Source organism: Orcinus orca, chromosome X (assembly GCF_937001465.1).
Source record: "Orcinus orca chromosome X, mOrcOrc1.1, whole genome shotgun sequence".
Classification (NCBI taxonomy): domain Eukaryota; kingdom Metazoa; phylum Chordata; class Mammalia; order Artiodactyla; family Delphinidae; genus Orcinus; species Orcinus orca.
In genome coordinates, this window is record NC_064580.1 from 43,397,148 (window position 1) to 43,412,272 (window position 15,125).

General features: G+C 42.8%; 1 pseudogene; it reads left to right on the forward strand.

Annotated features, from left to right (window-relative positions):
* The first annotated feature begins 5,280 nt into the window (after nt 1-5,280).
* Nucleotides 5,281-6,228, forward strand: LOC101271062 (retinol dehydrogenase 12-like; annotated as a pseudogene).
* The last annotated feature ends 8,897 nt before the right edge of the window (nt 6,229-15,125 follow it).

Sequence of the window (15,125 nt, forward strand, 5' to 3'; positions counted from 1 at the left end):
TGCTACAATAATAGGAAATAAAAGGCTACAGAAAATTATTTTTCTAAGAAACATGAATTAAAATTCTCCTCTAAAATCTAGTTAATTATGCAAAATTAACTTAAAATTTTTGGTTTTGCAAAAGCAGAAAGGTTATCGATGTCAGGAAAGAAAAAACTTCATTGCAAAATCCTGCAGCATGGGGAGTGGGGAGGGCTGAGCAGATGGGCCCTTTCCAGTTCAGGAGCTTCGTCCAAAGTGGAAAGGTGATGCTGAGAGTTCCTCATCCTTCGCTGCCTCCCAGGTGGTTGACGTCACATCTCCAGGGGTGGTTTGCAGTGAGTTGTTTCATTCGAGGCTGGAAGTAAATGATACACTGGTGACCTCAGCAGGGTGTCCAGGTCCTGCTGGGGTCCCAAGATATGACAACAACTAAAAGGCAACGTCACTGCCCTGGTTTGTGATTGTATTAGGGTTTGGACATTGGCTATAGATGCTGCCACAAACACATTTAGGCAAGAGGTAAAGAGGAGAGAGAAACAGAAGAAGAGGGAGAGTGTGAGGGAGGGAGAGAGGAATCTGAGAGGCTGTGAGAGAGAAAGAGTCAGAAATAGATAAGCAGATAAAAGACAGAGTGTGCGGGGCTTCCCTGGTGGCGCAGTGGTTGAGAGTCCGCCTGCTGATGCAGGGGACACGGGTTCGTGCCCTGGTCAGGGAAGATCCCACATGCCGCGGAGCGGCTGGGCCCGTGAGCCATGGCCGCTGAGCCTGCACATCCGGAGCCTGTGCTCTGCAATGGGAGAAGCCACAGCAGTGAGAGGCCCGCGTATCGAAAAAAAAAAATGACAGAGTGTGCAACTTGGTGAGGCAGGGATGGAGGGTCTTCTGCCCAAGGAATGTGCACTCAACTCACAGGCAAAACTGGAGGCGAATCTATAAGAATCTAAGTCAGGGATTGGGCTACGCTGGCCTCTCTCTGGAGGAGCCCTTGCCCTGTCATCTGTCCCACTGAGTCCCTACTATCGCCCCTCCAGAATAAATTCACATGTCCAGCGAAACCTACCGAGAACACTCCCCAGGAAAATGATCAGAATGTGGGCTGATGCCTTCCTCCCACTGGACAGGCCTGGGGAGGGGGTTGGGAGGGACTAAAGGAAGCAGAAAAACTGCATCTCTGCCCAGGAGCAGCTGGGGTATCCTCAGGGCAGGAGTGAGGGACCCACATCTGACACCCTTGGACCTGGGCTACGGAAAGTGTCTCCTCTCTGTGCTGTCTATGCCCCAGTAGGTGATTTTGTCCAACCCCCTGCCTCCAGGTAGCCAGGTACCAGGACATACCAGCCGCACCAGCAGATTCAAAAGCCTAAGGGGAGAATTGTGTGTCCCAGGTTTCTTGGCAGATGGCCTAAGCTGCTTTCCTTTGCAGCTCTGCAGATTGAAAGGAATGAGGGTACAAGGGCCAATGGGGCCATGGGAACTTCTGGGACAGAGAAAGAACACCTGGTGAATTATTCAGGATTTGATGACCAGCATCTGGATTTTGCTACCCAGAGGCAGTGTGAATCTCAACATCCACCTGGAAGGGATGCTGAGCCTGGGCGTCACTGCAACCATTCCAGGGTACTGGGTACTGGATCCAGCTGACTTGGGCTGCTGTTGTAGGGACCAAGGTTACACAGCCCCATTAACACATCAGTTTCACTTCTGGGAAGCAGTGAAATAAAATTGCCATGCAAATCTCGTTCAAGTCTTCATAGCGACATATATTTTCTTTTCTCCTGGGTGAAAACCTAGAAGTGGAATAGCTGTTAAACCCTCCAACTTTGTTTTTATGGTAAGTGCATTGTTAGATTTTAAAGAAACTACCAAACTGTTTTCCAAATTGGTTGTACCAGTGTACCAGTCCACAGGGCACAGTAGATACACCAGACAAAAACCCACACATGTATATAGACAACTGATTTTTTTAAGGTACAAAGGCATTGTGGTGGAGAAAGGATAGCCTTTTCAACAAATGGTGCTGCAGCAACTGGATATTCATTGCAAAAGAATGTACTTGGATCCATACCCTGCAATATATTCAAAAATTAACTCAAAATGGATCATAGACCTACATGTATAACCTAACAGTATAAAACTTCTAGAAGAAATCACAGGAAAAAATTTTGACATTGTTAGGCAAATATTTCTTTGTTTTGACAGCAAAACACAATTCATAAAAGAAAAAATTGATAAATTAGATTTTACCAAAACTGAAAAATCCATTCTTTAAAGGACACAGTTAAGATCATTAAAAAACAAGACACAGGGCTTCCCTGGTGGCGCAGTGGTTAAGAATCTGCCTGCCAATGCAGGGGACACGGGTTCAAGCCCTGGTCCAGGAGGATCCCACATGCTGTGGAGCAGCTAAGCCCATGTGCCGCAGCTGCTGAGCCTGCGCTGTGGAGCCCACGGGCCACGGCTACTGAAGCCCGAGTGCCTGGAGCCCATGCTCTGCGACAAGAGAAGTCACCGCAATGAGAAGCCCACACCACAATGAAGAGTAGCCCCCGCTTACTGCAACTAGAGAAAGCCCATGCACAGCAAAGAAGACCCAACACAGCCAAAAATAAATAAATAAATAAAATAAAGTACTCAAGAAATTGTTATAGTTAAAACAAAAAACAAGCCACAGTCTAGGAAAAGTCTTTGCAAAAACATGTATCTAAGTATAAAAAAGACTCACAAAACTCATCAATATGAAAATAGCCCAATAAAAAACGGGCAAAAGATTTGAGCAGAAGATATACAAATGACAAATACATGAAAAGGTGCTCAGCACCATTGTCATTAGGGGAATACAAATTTAAAGCATAAAGACATACCACTACACACTTAACTAAAATGGCTAAAATTAAAATGACTGCCCATAGCAGGTGTTGGCATAGATGTGGAAGAGCTGGAATGCCCATACACTGCTGATGGGAACGTAAAATGGTACAACCAATTTGGAAAACAGTTTGGTAGTTTCTTTAAAATCTAACAATGCACCTACCATAAAAACAAAGTTGGAGGGTTTAACAGCTATTCCACTTCTAGGTTTTCACCCAGGAGAAAAGAAAATATATGTCCCTATGAAGACTTGTACAAGATTTGCATGGCAATTTTATTTCTAATAGTCAAAAACTGAAAACAATTTAATGTCCATCAACAGGTGAATGAGGGACTTCCCTGGTGGTGCAGTGGATAAGACTCCATGCTCCCAATGCAGGGGGCCTGGGTGTGATCCCTGGTCAGGGAACCAGATCCCACATGCATGCTGCAACTAAGAGTTCGCATGCCACAACTAAGGAGCCAGCGAGACACAACAAAGGAGCCTGCCTGCTGCAACTAAGACCCGGTGCAACCAAATAAATAAATAAATAAATATTTTAAAAAACAGGTGACTGAATAAACAAATTGGAGTCCATACTACACAACATGGATAAATCTCAAAATAATTATACTGAGTGAAGGAAGACAGACAACCAGGGGTACATAGAGTATGTTTCTATTTACATGAAACCTTATAAAATGCAAATTAATCTTCAGTGACAGAGAGCAAATCAGTGCTTGATTAGGTGTATGCAAGTGGGGATGAGAGAGTGATGAATGCTTACTAACTTGATTATGGTGAATATATTTATATATAATATAAACTTATCAAATTGTATACTTTAAATATGTACAATTTACTGTATGTCAATTATACCTCAATTAAGCTGTTTTTAAAAAACGTCATAGATAGCAGCAATCTGTATAATCAGTCATGCCAGAAATACATGCAAGAAAGTCTAAGATGTTGAGATATAAAACTGGCAGATATATTTTTCTGATCTCATACCCGGCAGCAATGATTTATCTTTAACACCAACTCTCAGATTCTGAGTTCCCCCGCTTCTCTCAAGTGATATAGTTATGATTTGTGCAAAATTCCATCTTTATGTTATACTTCAATATAAAGTTTACTCTTTTAAAAGAGAAGTGGAAATATACTATAGAGCAAAAGAATCTTCAGCTCAATGAACAATATTCTAGACAATATGGGAAACTCCCACAGCCACATAATGCTGGCCTTTTCATTCATCCATCCTGGAGTCAGAAGGTCCACAGCATCCTGGGTCCTGGTGCAGGCCTTGCCCTCACACAGGGGTCTGTCACCACCACCAGCACAGAGTCTCTCCTGTTCCCTTGTTGGAAAAGTGCTGAGCACAGAGACTTCCACCATCCTGGTTTCTCACACTATAGTCTGTAGCCCTGACAGTAGGCAAGTCCCTCCACACAACTGGCCACAGGCTTTCCTACTTGTAGATGTATTCCTCATTTACACGTGCTCTCTGCAGGTGCTGGGGTTTAGAGTCTCCTCATGGGGTGGAGACTAGCATTGTGGTGAAGGATTAGCCAAACATGGTCTTCATTCCTCCCTCTACTATTTGTTGACTGTCTGACCTTAGGCAAATTCTGGCCTCTTGAATCTACATCTGTGACATCTATATCACATGCTCCTGGGAGCGTTTGGGTTTCTTGTGAACCCAAAACAGAGTAAGCGCACAATACATGCATGGTATTATTATCACCATGTTCATCAGTCAATAATAACAACAGTCAATGTTCGTAGATTACTCACTATGTGCCTAGCCCTACGCTAAGTGCTTTACAAGCACAAGTTACAACAGCCTTGTGAGGGAGGTGCAGTTATTACCTCATTTCACAGAGGAGGAAATGGAAAGTCAGGGAGGTTGAGTGACTTGCCCAAGGTCACTCAGTCATCAGGTGTTGGGGCAGGGAAGTGAACTCAGGTCTGTCTGCCTACAGAGCCCACATCCCTCCCACCAGGCTGCACTGTCTTCCACCCCATTTGGCCTCAAAGAGCTCCAGTCACTCCTTTCCAAACCCAGTGACCCCAGAACTTCAGAACAAGGCATCTGACTTACTCCTTGCAGTAGGCAGAATAATGGCCCCCAAAGATAGTAGGTCATAGTCCCAGGACACTGTAAATGTTACCTTACTTGGAAAATGGTTCTTTGCAAATATGATTAAGTTAAGGCTGTTGAGATGTGGAGATTATCCTGGATTATCTGGGTGGGTCCTAAATGCAACTACATGTATCTTCATAAGGGATGCATAAGAGATGCCCAGAGTCCAGGAGAGAGAGGAGATAAGGGAGTGGGAGGGAGAAGCAGAGAGAAGCAGCCAAGAATTGGAGCCAGACCAGGGGCTGGAGCCAGAATTGGAGTCGAAGCTGCTTTTGCTAAAGCAGCAGCAACTAAAGAAGTTGAAAAGATGCTGGTTATCTTAGGACTACTCACCTCCCTCCTTTCTTTCCTGTATGTGATAGCTCTGTCCATTAGGAAGTTCTTTGCTGGTGAGATTTGGAGAACAAATGTGCAGCTTCCCAGGAAGATAGTGGTGATCACTGGAGCCAACATGGGCATCAGTAAGGAGACGGCCAGAGAGCTCACTCGCAGAGGAGTATGCATTGCCTGCTGAGATGTACTGAAGTGGGAATCTGCTGCTAGTGAAATCTGAGCTAATACAAAGAACTCCCAGGTGCTGGTGTGGAAACTGGACCTATCCAGTACCAAATCCATCCGAGCTTTTGCTGAAAGCCTTCTGGCAGTGCAAAAGCAGCTCCATATTCTGATCAACAATACAGGAATGATGATGTGTCCATATTCCAAGACAGCTAACAGCTTTGAAACCCACCTGGGAATCAACTGCCTGGGCCACTTCCTTCTCACTTGCTCTCTCCTGGAGCAACTGAAAGAGTCTGCTCTTGCACAGATGGTGAACCTGTCATCGGTGGCTCACCATGCTGGCAAGATTCACTTCCAGGACCTTGAGAGTGAGAAGTGCTACAGCTGGGGCTTTGCATATTGCCACAGCAAGATGGCCAATATACTTTTTACTTGGGAGCTGGCCAAGAGGCTCCAACGGATGGGGGCCACCCTGTATGCAGTGCACCCAGGCATGGTCCACTCTGAGCTTGTCCAATACTCTTTCTTGCTGTGCCTGCTCTGGCAGCTCTTCTCCCTCTTTTTCAAATTGGTGTGGGAGAAGGGGGCGCAGACCAGACTGCACTGTGCCATAACTGAGGGCCTGGAGCCCCTGAGTGCCAAGTACTTCAATGACGGCAAGAGGACCTGGGTATCTCCAAGGGCCTGAAGTAACAAAATGGCTGAGTGCCTGTGGAACGTCAGCTGTGAGCTTCTAGATATCCAGTGGGAGTAGAGCTGGTGGAAGAGCCACAGCCTTATCAGGCCAAGTCCATGCCATAATGAAAGGGGACCAAGGAGAAGGACCATCCTGAAGGATTTTCCTTCTGGTTTACTGCTGTTGCAAACCCTGCCCTGTTCTGATTCTCTTGACCCTTACCTTGGCACACCCAACGCTCTTGTGAAGCTGGCTCACAGCATGAGATGCTCACAACTGCAGAGGATTCTTCTCCAATAATTTCATGAATAGAGTGCTCTCTTGGGGCAGGAGGACTGGGAAGATCCCAGGTGGGCATGGGGAAGGCAGAAGAGCCTGGGAAATTGGGGGCAATTTCTTCATCAATACCAGAAATGCCAGCGAACATTTTCAGCTGAGGCGACAGGAGCATCAGGGTTACATATTTCCAGGGACTGTAAGACTCAAACTTTTGACTGATCTGTTTTCTCTTTGGAATACTAGTCGCATCTCTTGAGTCTAGACAACTCAGGAAAATCTTGGCTAACCTTGGCCAACTTTAGTTCCTTCCTCTGAGCATGCTGAAGCCACTGTATGAAGCTGGACCTTCCCATATTCTTTTTCCAGTTCTTTTTTTAAGGTTAAAAATATTGCCAGCCTTATTGAGATATAATTGACATATAACACTGTGTAAGTTAGGACCTCCATTTTCAATCATGCAGATTGTTTCTTTTTCTAAAGAGTTCCCTTTACCTCAATTTTTAGAGAAAATAAAAACTGAACGTGGAAGGAATGAAGGGAGGGAGGGAGGGAGGAAGGGAGGAAGGAAGGGAGGGAAGGAAGGAAGGAAGGAAGAAAGGTGGAGAGAGATTTGAAGAGATACACAGAGGAGAAGGCAATGTGATAATGGAATAGAGAGAGATCTGAGGATGCTGGCCTTCAAGATTGGAATAATGCCACCTGAAGCCAAGGAATGATGTGAGTAATCAGAAGCTGAAAGAGGCAAAAAATGAATTCTCCCTAGAACCTGTAGATAGAGTACAGCCCTTCTGACACCCTTGATTTAGGCCAGTGATGCTGATTTCAGGTTTATGACCTCCAGACTGTGGGAAAATAAAGCTCTATTGTTTTATGTCACCAAGTTTGTGGTCACTTGTTACAGCAGCCACAAGAAACTAATACCTGATTTTGCTACCTAAAAGTGGAATGCTGCTGTAACAAATACCTAAAAATATGAAAGTGGCTTTGGAATTGGCTAATGGGTAGAAGCTAGAAGAATGTTGAGAAGCTTAATAGAAATGTCCTAGATTGAATTGAAAAGACTGTCAGTAGAAATAACAACTTTGAAGGTGATTCTGGTGAGATCTCAGAAGGAAGTGAGGAGCATGGAAGAGAAAACCTACATCATCTTAGAGAATACATATATTGTCATAAGCAAAATCGTAGAAATATAAACATTAAAGGTGCTGTTGATAAGGGCTCAGAAGCAAATGAGGAACATGTTATTGGAAACTTAAGGAAATACAATCCTTGTTACACTGGCAGAAAACTTAGTGAGTTGTGTCCTACAGTTGTGTGGAAATCAGAGCTTGTAAGAAATGAACTTGGATATTTAGCTGAGGAGATTTCCAAGCAAAGTGTTGAAGGTGTGGTCTGATTTATTCTTGCTGCATATAGTAAAATGTCAAAGGAATGAGGTAAATTGAGGGAAAAATGGTTAAGCAAAAGGGATCTAGGATTTGATAATTTGGGGAATTCTCAGTCTATCTAGATTGCAAAAGACATTAAATTAATAGATTCATTCTCAGAAAGGTGCACTCTGGAGAGAAAGTCAAGAGTGTGGCTGTGTTTGCTAGTACTGCAGAGATTTAGATGTGTGACTCGTGAATCTCTTCAACCATCTCAGCCATACCCAGGAATAGAGCTAGGATAATCTAGGAAAGATATATGGAGGACCATCTGGTCTAATGGTGTGAATCTCTGGACATACGTGGGAGACCCACACAATTTTTTATGTTATATCTTCAGAAACATGGACAGATTGAACTTAACGAAACAGAGGCAAGAAAAAATGAAGGAAAGACTGCCAGACTCCCAAAATTCTACAGGCATCAAAAAGGCTGATAAAACTACTCAATTACAAACATATGCCACACTTCAAGAGAAAGGAAGAATGACTCTGAGGGCAGAGCTGTAGGTCCATAGGACAGAGCCTCAAGTCACAGAGGATTATTCCCAGGCCTTGAAACCCAATGGAATTTTCCCTGCTAGATTTCAAAATTGCTTAGGACCAATGACTCCTTCTTGCTTCCATTTCTCTTATTTGAAATGATAATGTCTATAGCTACTATTCTATGCCTGTCCCACCACTGTATTTTAGGAACAGTTAATTTGTTTTCTGATGTCCAAGTCCAAAGAGGAATTTTGCCCCAGGATGGATGTACCCAGAGTACCACCCATATCTATTTTAGAAGATGATATTTGGTACTCTTGAGCTGATGATATTTAGATGAGATTTTAGACTTGAGCTGATACTGTGATGGATTGAGAATTTGGGGACTTGGGGATGGAGTGCATGTATTTTGCATGTGGGATGGACATGAATCCTTGGGGACCCGAGAGGAGACTTAATAGCAGGCCCCCCCAAAAGATAGCCACATCCTAATTCCTGGAACCTATGAGTATTACCTTTCAACAACAATAGAAAAGACTTTGCAGATGTGATTACATTAATGATCTTGAGATAGGGAGATTATCCTGGATTATCTGGGTGGGCCCTAAATGTATCATAAGTGTCCTTATCAGGGGAAAGCAGAGGGAGATTTGGCACAGACCAGGGAAGAAGGCAATATAAACATGGAGGCAGAGATTAGAATGATGCAGCCACAAGCCAAAGAATGCTGGCAGCCACCAGAAGCTGGAAGAGGCAACAAGAAGATTCTTTCCTAGAGCCTCTGGAAGGAGTGCAGCCCAGCTGACTCCTTGATTTCAGCCCAGAGAAACTAATTTCAGACTTCTGGCCTCCAGAACTGTGAGAAATAAAGGTCAGAATATTTCACTGAAACATTCAAAAACATACATACATGGAAACAACCTGTGTCCATCAACAGATGAATGGATAAATATGTGGCACATATATACAATGGAATATTACTCAGCCATAAAAAGAAATGAAATTGAGTTATCTGTAGTGAGGTGGATGGACCTAGAGCCTGTCATACAGAGCAAAGTAAGTCAGAAAGAGAAAAACAAATACCATATGCTAACACATATATATGGAATCTAAAAAAAAATTTTTTAATGGTCATGAAGAACCTAGGGGCAGGAAGGGAATAAAGATGCAGACCTGCTATAGAATGGACTTGAGGACACGGGGAGGGGGAAGGGTAAGCTGGGACAAAGTGAGAGAGTAGCATTGACATACATACACTACCAAATGTAAAATAGATAGGTAGTGGGAAGCAGCCGCATAGCACAGGGAGATCAGCTCGGTGCTTTGTGACCACCTAAAGGGGTGGGATAGGGAGGGTGGGAGGGAGGCTCAAGAGGGAGGGGATATGGGGATATAGGCATACATATAGCTAACTCACTTTGTTGTACAGCAGAAATAAGCACAACGTTGTAAAGCAATTATACTCCAATAAAGATGTTTTTAAAAACCAAAAAAATAATGCATACATACATTTCTATTGTTTTATGCCACAAAGTTTCTGATAATTTGTTACAGCAGCCACATAAAATTATGTGTGATTATAGAAGATTAAGTAAATTATGTTAAAGGTCCTTTGTAATTTTAAGATTCATTCATTCATTCAACCAACCAACAAATATTTGAGGCAATATAGAAGAGTAAGTAAAAGCACAGACTTTGGACTCAATTCAACTCGGGGGTGAACTCCAGTTCTGCTACCTACTGATCCTGTGACCTTGACCAGGTTGCTTAACTCTCAGCACCTCAGTCTCAGCATCTGCACACAGGGGATGATAACAGTACTTAACTTAAGGAGCAGTTGTGAAAATTAAATGGGATGATGCACATAAATGGCTTTGTGCTTGGCACATGGGTCATTGCCCTGTCCTCCTTGCCCTAAGAAGGAGGAGGAACTTAGATCAGGGCTGTGATGGAAAGCCCAGGGGATATTGGGGACCTATTGGAGGCACTATTGGGGACCTATTGGGGGTGGGTGTAGGAAAGACTTCCTAGAAAAAAGTGACTTCTGGGCCCCCTGAGGGACACAGCAAGCCCCAATTACATGGGTATTCTTTTTGATACTATTATTGTAAATATTAGTATTAAGGGATAAAGCATGTTTCTGGTTATCGGGTCTTCCAGAAAAAGCACATATCGAAAACACACATATCGAAAACGCACATATCGAAAACAGGTTTTTTTTCTTTAAGTTTAAAATTTTTAAGTTATTAGAGAGGTCCTAGGAGGCCCTAGGAAAGACCCCATATCTGAGGAAATTGGAGACTGATGGGAAGGATTTGAGATGGCAGCCTGCCTCAGATATACCATTTATTAAAATTAAACAGCAGAGGGTAGAAAAATAGAAGCTGAATGCAAAAGTAACATCTGAGCATGCGTGCTCACAGGCCTACGGAACCTCGAGTGGCCAATTCTGGTGGGAAGCAATCTTGCTTCAAGCAGGAAATTCGAAATCTCCGCCAACTTCGAAAAGGCGAGGAGCCTGGACTGACAAATCCCACTACCGCCTCACTTGCTCCACCTACTTTCCTGATCTCCAATTGGCCAGATCACGTTCATTAACGGCTCTGATTAGTTGATTGTTCTTGGGCAGTTGAATTCTGGGATTTCATCTCATTGTCGAGCAATGCTTCACTGCCGCTTCACCTCCGAGGTAAGTTCTCTCTGAGGGCCACCCTAGACAGGTTAAGGGGGGGAGCAAGTAGAAAAACCAAGAGCTCCTGCTGGTAATTAATGTGGTTGGGTATTTTCTGTACCTCCCAACATCCTCAAGATCGTTAGGACTGAGAGACAACTTAAAGCCTTTTGGGGTAATCCCCGTCAGGCAGACATAAAACTAAAACTGTCTTCAGTCTGTGAGACTCCCTAATTGCTCTTCCTGAGGGAAGCAAAACACCCCTCAGCCCCAGAAACCCCCAAATCAGCCAGACGCCCCTACATTTCCTCAACCAGAGATAATAGCCTTTGCCTAAGGGACTCTTTTATCGCCTTCTCTGGGATAAAGAAGCAATGTTCTTAGCCTAAGACCCTCCCCCCCCCCCGAGAGACTCCCAATGCCATCAGTTTGGGGTGCGCCAGACTGCTTCATTGAAACTTCCTACATTCTCAGCCTGAGTGATGGGTGGTCCTACAATCTCAGAAATTCCAGCTCTCTTCACTCTAATAATTTTCAAATAACGTAGTAATAGCCGTTTTAAAATCAAGGTATAGTTGATTTACAATATTATATTAATTTCAGGCATATAACATAATGATTCAATATTTTAATTGATTATACTCCTTTTTTTTTTTTTTTTTTGCACTACGCGGGCCTCTCACTGTTGTGGCGTCTCCCGTTGCGGAGCACAGGCTCCCGACGCGCAGGCTCAGCGACCATGGCTCACGGGCCCAGCCGCTCCGCGGCATGTGGGATCTTCCCGGACCAGGGCATGCACCCGTGTCCCCTGCATCGGCAGGCGGACTCTCAACCACTGCCCCACCAAGGAGGCCCTACATAGCAGTTTTTATCTCTTAATCACCTACCCCTGTTTTTCCCCTCCCCTCTTCCCTCTCCTCACTGGTAACCACTAGTTTGTTCTCCATATCTGTGAGTCTGTTTCTTTTTTGTTATATTCATTTGTTTTATTTTTTTAATTCTGCATATAAGTGATAACATACAGTATTTGTCTTCTTCTGTCTGACTTATTTCACTAAGTATAGTATACTCCAGGTCCATACATGTTGTTGCCAATGAGAAAATTTTATTCTTTTTTATGGCTGAGTAGTATTCCATTGTCTAAATATACCACAGCTTTATCCATTTTCTGTTGATGGACACTTAGATTGCTTTCCATATCTTGGCTGTGTAAATAATGCTGCTATGCATATTGGGGTGCATGTGTCTTTTCAAATGAAAGTTTTTGGGTTTTTTTTTTTTTTTTTGATATATGCCCAGGAATGGAATTGCTGGGTCATATTGTAGTCCTATTTTTAGTTTTTTGATGTACCTCCATACTGTTTCCCACAGTGGCTGTACCAATTTACATTCCCACCAACAATGTACAAGGGTACCCTTTTCTCCACATCCTCCCCAGTGTTTGTTGTTTGTGGTCTTTTTGATGGTAGTCACTGTGGCAGGTGTGAGGCAATATCTCTTTGTGGTTTTGATTTGTATTTCTCTAATGATTAGCGATATTGAGCATCTTTACATGGGCTTGTTGGCCATCTGTATGTCTTCTTCAGAAAAATGTCTATTCAGTTCTTCTGCCCATTTTTAAATAGGGTTGTTTGGGTTTTTTAATATATTGAGTTGTATAAGCTCTTTATGTAATTTGGATATTAACCCATTATCAGTCATATCATTTGCAAATATTTTCTCTCTTTCAGTAGGTTGTCTTTTTGTTTTGTCAGTGGTTTCCTTTGCTGCTCAAAGGCTTTTAAGTTTAACTAGGTCCCATTTTTTTAAATAAATTTATTTATTTATTTTTATTTTTGGCTGCTTTGGGTCTTCGTTGCTGCATGTGGGCTTTCTCTAGTTGAGGCGAGCAGGGCCTCAGGGCTTTTCATTGTGTTGGCTTCTCTTTGTTGCAGACCATGGGCTCTAGGTGTGCAGGCTTCAGCAGTTGTGGCACACGGGCTCAGTAGTTGTGGTCATGGACTCTAGAGCATGGGCTCAGTAGCTGTGGTGCACAGGCTTAGTTGCTCCACAGCATGTGGGATCTTCCTGGACCAGGGCTCGAACCCATGTCCCCTGCATTGGCAGTCAGATTCTTAACCACTGTGCCACCAGGGAAGTCCTAGATCCCATTTTTTAATTTTTGTTTTTGTTTCCTTTGCTGTAGGAGACAGGTCCAAATAAATATTGCTACAATTTATGTCATAGTGTTTTCTTCTATGAGTTTTATGGTTTCTGGTCTAACATTTAGGTCTTTAATCCATTTTGAATTTATTTTTGTATATGGTGTGAGAAAATGTTCTAATTTCATTCTTTTACATGTAGCTTTCCAATTTTCCTAGCACCACTTATTGAAGAGGCTGTCTTTCCCCCCTTGTATATTTTTATCTCCTTTGTCATAGATTAATTGACCATATGTGTGTGGGTTTATTTTTGGGCTTTCTATTCTGTTCCATTGATCTATGTGTTTGTTTTTGTGCCAGTACCATACTGTTTTGATTACTTTAGCTTTGTAGTATAGTCTGAAGATACCTCCAGCTACTAATTTGGGAATGTGATACCTCCAGCTTTGTTCTTCTTTCTCAAGAATATTTTGGCTATTTGGGGTCTTTTGGGTTTCCATAAAAATTTTAAATTATTTGTTCTAAGGACTTCCCTGGTGGTCCAGTGGTTAAGATTCTGTGCTCTCACTGCAGGGGCGTAGGCTCAATCCCTGGTCAGGGAACTGAGATCCTGCATGCCATGTGGTGCAGCAAAAATAAATAAATAAATGATTAATTAATTAATTTGTTCAAGTTCTTTGAAAAATGCCATTGGTATTTTGATAGGGATTGCATCAAATCTGTAGATTGCCTTTGGTAGTATGGTCATTTTAACAATATTAATTCATCCAATACAAGATTCTTTCCATCTGTTTGTGTAGTCTTCGGTTTCTTTCACCAGTGCCTTATAGTTTTCCAAGTACAAGTCTTCTACCTGTTTAGTTATATTTGTTCCTAGGTATTTTATCCTTTCTGATGCAAATGTAAATGGTATTATTTCCTTAATTTCTCTTTCTTTCATTGTTTTTTTAAAATTTTTATTTATTTATTTATTTATTTTTGGCTGCATTGGGTCTTAGTTGCCGCACGTGGGATTTTTCGTTGTGGCACGTGGGCTCTTTGTTGCAGCGCACGTCCTTCTCCCTAGTTGTGGTGTGCAGGCTCCAGAGCATGTAGGCGCAGTAGTTGCAGTGCACCGGCTCTCTAGTTGGGGCGTGTGGGCTCAGTAGTTGCAGTGCATGGGCTTCTCTAGTTGTGGCATGCAGGCTCCAGGGCACACGGGCTCAGTAGTTGCAATGTGCAGGCTCTCTAGTTGTGAGCCCATGGGCTCTGTAGTTGTGGAGCACAGGCTCCAGGGCATGTGGGCTCTGTAGTTGCAGCACAAGGCTCTCTTGTTGTGGCACGCAGGCTCAGTAGTTGTGGCACCCGGGCTTAGTTGCCCTGCAGTATGTGGGATCTTAGTTCCCTGACCAGGGATCAAACCCACATCCCCTGCATTGGAAGGTGGACACTTAACCACTGGACCACCAGGGAAGTCCCCACTGATAGTTCATTTTTATTGTATAGAAATGCAACAAATTTCTGTATATTGATTTTGTGGCCTTCAACTTAATGAATTCATTGATGAGCTCTAGTCGTTATTTTGGTGGCATCTTTAGGATTTTCTATGTGTAGTATCATGTCATCTGCAAATAGTGACAGTTTTACTTCTTTCTTTCTGATTTGGATTCCTTTTATTTCTTTTTCTTATCTCATTGCTGTGGCTAGGACTTCAAATACCGTGTTGAATAAAAGTAGCAAGAGTGGGCATCCTTGTCACATTCCTGATCTTAGAGGAAATGCTTTCAGCTTTTCACTGTTTTTTTAAACTTTTCTTGAGTATAGTTGATTTACAATGTTGTGTTACTTTCTGCTGTACATCAAAGTGTATGTGTATATACATATACATATATCAACTCTTTTTTTAGACTATTTTCCCATATAGATCATTACAGAGTATTGAGTAGAGTTCCCTGTGCTATATAGTAGGTCTTTATTAGTTATCTATTTTACA